The following is a 3637-nucleotide window of genomic DNA, read 5'->3' as shown; positions in this document are numbered from 1 at the left end:
ATAAAGATAACATAACATTTGCTTCCATTGATTGAAGATAAAGGAGAAATCCATACATCACTATGAATAAGCTCCAATGGAGCAGTGGTAATACGACTTGACTCAATAAAGGGTAATTTTTTTTGCTCTTTCCTAATTGACATGAAACACAAATAGATTGACTCGACTTAACTGAAGACACAGGAAGGTAGTAGTTGTGAAGCAGATGCTGCAAGATTTGATGACTTGGATGCCCTAAGCGGTTGTGCCAAACTGAAGAAGACACCTTGATCCTAATTTGCGCAGTAAATGCTCTGACTTTATTTTTGGTGAAGTGTTGTAGCCTTAATGGGTAGAGACCATCTTCACTTGCCCCTTGTAGGAGGATCTTCCCTGTGAGGTTGTCCTTAATCAAGAAATAGGTATCAATTAGTTTAAAATGGCAATTATTGTCACGACAAAATTTATTTATTGAAAGTAAATTTGTTGTAGCATCAGGACAATGTAAGATATTTTTAAGATGTAGGAGTTGATTTGAGCGAAGAAAAGAGGAAGAGCCAGTGTGGGAGATACCAAGTCCATTACCATTACTTACTGCTACTGTCTCATTACCCTGATATGGTTGCTGCAGAGTTAGATTTTCCAAGTCATTAGTGATGTGAGTATTGGCTCCACTGTCAGCAAGCCATTCATCCTCATCTTGTAGATCGTTGGATTGGGAAACCATTGCAGCAAGTTCAGATGGTGGATGTCGTCCTTGGAATGAATAATCCATGCGATGAAAGCAGTCCAATGCTTGATGATTGGAGCGGCCACATATCTGACAAAGAGGTTTATTGGATGAGAGGATGCCAGGTTGAGAATTTCTCCTTGTAGTGTAGTTATTTCTCCTTGGAGTGTAGTTGTTGGGAGAATTGCTTCTTGGAGTGTAGTTGCTAGTGCTTCCAGTAATAGTTTTTCCTTGGGAGAAAGCAGGGGTTGGGAGTATATCAGGAGATCCGTTGAAAGTCTTCTTTGAGGGATAGGAATTTCTGTAATTGGAGAAATGTTTCCTTTGGTTGTTGAATCTCTGTTTGTAACCTGGCTTCTGAGCAGTCATGGCAAAGGATTGTGGTTCATCAATGGCAGCCTGATGTTCAATGAGTTGCTCGTGTCCAAGTAATTCAGACTAAAATTCTTCAAGAGACATAGTGGTATTCTTTGTTATCATGGAGTAAGTCATGACAAAAGAATTGTAGGTGGAGCTTAATCCACCAATGATGTAGGATACAAGGTCATCATCGGTGATGGGGCTGCCGGCGATAGCTAGCTGGTCAGCCAAGGATTTTGCACTTCGAATAAAGGTAACACATGGATTATTACCTTGTCTGAGAGTCTGAAGTTGGCGTCTCAATTGAGTGATGTGAGACCTTGATGGAGAAGCATAACGAGTGGCAAGGGTTTTCCATACTTGATTGGAGGTTTTACACCCATAAATAGTAGGCACAAGTGGAGCAGTTAAGGTTGCAATTAACCAACTAAGAATACATTGGTCTTTCTTTTCCTAGAGAATATATTCTGGATTTCGGACTTCAGGAGTAGTTTTGTCCGGAGAAGATGGAATAAGCTTTGGTAGGCATGGCTCAGAGCCATCAACAATGCCCATCAAGCGGTTAGTTTTGAGGATGGGCTTAAATTGAAATACCCATCCGAGATAGTTGCTGTCATCGAGCTTGGATTGACAAAGATGCACAATGTTTGGCATTGTGAAGGATAGAGCGGTGTCGCTGGATTGCATCATGAGTGCAGTATCAAGGACATGGCAAGGAGATGTGGCTATGATCTGGTGCGGCAAGGAGAAGAACAGCAATTAGGCTGTAATTTGGTGCAGCAAGAAGAAAGAAAGTAGGTGCGACAATCTGGTGCAGTGCGGCAATTTGGTGCAGTACAGCAGGTGCGGCAAGAGAAAAGGTGATCTGAGGGCAGCAAGAAGAGCTGCAAATTTGCCTGGAGAAGAAGCAGATTCCGTTGAAGAAGGCCCACAAATTTGAGAGGGTCAAGGATCTTATTGAGAGGGGTATGAACCGTAAGGCTCTGATACCATGAAAGAAAGCAAAGAAAATTGCTTTTGGCGGAATGAAGTCTCAGCTTCGTTCTCATTGTATATATAGGCAAAGAGTTACAATTGTAATCAAGTTTGACAAACCCAAACTTGATACAAACTAGGAGACCTAATTAAATACAAATAAGTAAAACAAATACAACTAGAACACTAAAGAGAAGAGATAAGAACAACTATAAGGATAATACTAAAAGATAAGAACAACTATAAAACAGACTCTATTGGTTCCTTAACAGTTGTGCCCTGTTACTCGTTTTGTCTTGGTGGGCTTGGATGAAAAGTATACACTAGACAGATGGGAAGGAGGGAGAAAACAAAAAGAAAAAGAAAAAGTGTTTTAACTTCACAAATTGGCTATGTTAATTTTGACAACGAACCCAGTTGAAATTTGGTATTATCGCTTGGTACATGACAATGTTCATAGTTCCATATATAAAAGGACGAATTATTCATAATTTACAATTTACAAGCCCACTAAGTCACACATGCCATCCAAAATTAAACTACACTTTACTGTAAAAGTCTAATATATTTATAATGCTATATTCAAGATTACAATCTCTCTTTTTTATCTCTTTAAAAGTGATGTGGCCTTTAAATTTATCATTAGATTTGAGATTTCTTATTTTGGCATTTTGCTGTAATTTCTGCTAATTTATTTTTTATTTTTTATTGGAGAGTATGAACTTTTTCTTACAACTACCATTTTTTTCTATTCAAGATATATAATCGGATGTTAAATTCTACTGCATATTCCTTGCCTACATGTATCACATATACATGACCCATTTCCTATGATACAATTTCAGTTTATCACCATACTATATAACACGAAGGGGGCCAATCTTGTGAGTAGTCATCATCGAGGTGAAAGACTGGAAACAGTAAAGTGATTTGTAGAAGGATTAGTTGTGGGATTGTGATCCGTCTGAATGACTCGAGCCACAACAAATACAGGTTGTTTTGGGTGAGGAAGAGATGCTGATTCGTTTCCCAACAGAACAAGCACAGATGAGATCGTGGGTCTATCCGCTGGATCCTCTTGCACACACAAAAGCCCAATATGCATGCACTTTAAAACTTCCGTTGTCAGGCACGACTCCATCAACAAAGGGTCTACAAATTCCAATTCTTTTCCTTCATTCCATAGTCTCCATGCCTGTCAATACACATTTAAAGTAAATATATTTGTTACACATACTATACATCATGTTACGAAGCACCTCCTCCCTCATGAGCAAAGGGTGAGTGAGTTCACGACTTTAAGATATGATAAATAACTGCTCTTTTCAAAAGCTTAAACTTATAAAAGAGTGAATTTTGTTGAGTATACAATTATGAGTATTGTGGACAGGTTTGAGACCCATAATGAAAATATGTAATAAGTGTGAGCGATTAATATAGCATAGTTGGACTCAGGGACCAAGGGCCAAAATTTTTTTGGGGAGGGACCAATTGGCAAAAAATACGTTTGTTTTTTATTTTTGGACTCAAACTCATAGGGTTATAAAGCTTTTGGATTAGGTGGCCTTCCCACTCTTGTGCGAACATGTCACC

Source organism: Corylus avellana, chromosome ca2 (genome assembly GCF_901000735.1).
Source record: "Corylus avellana chromosome ca2, CavTom2PMs-1.0".
NCBI classification, from domain to species: domain Eukaryota; kingdom Viridiplantae; phylum Streptophyta; class Magnoliopsida; order Fagales; family Betulaceae; genus Corylus; species Corylus avellana.
This window is presented reverse-complemented; position numbering follows the sequence as displayed.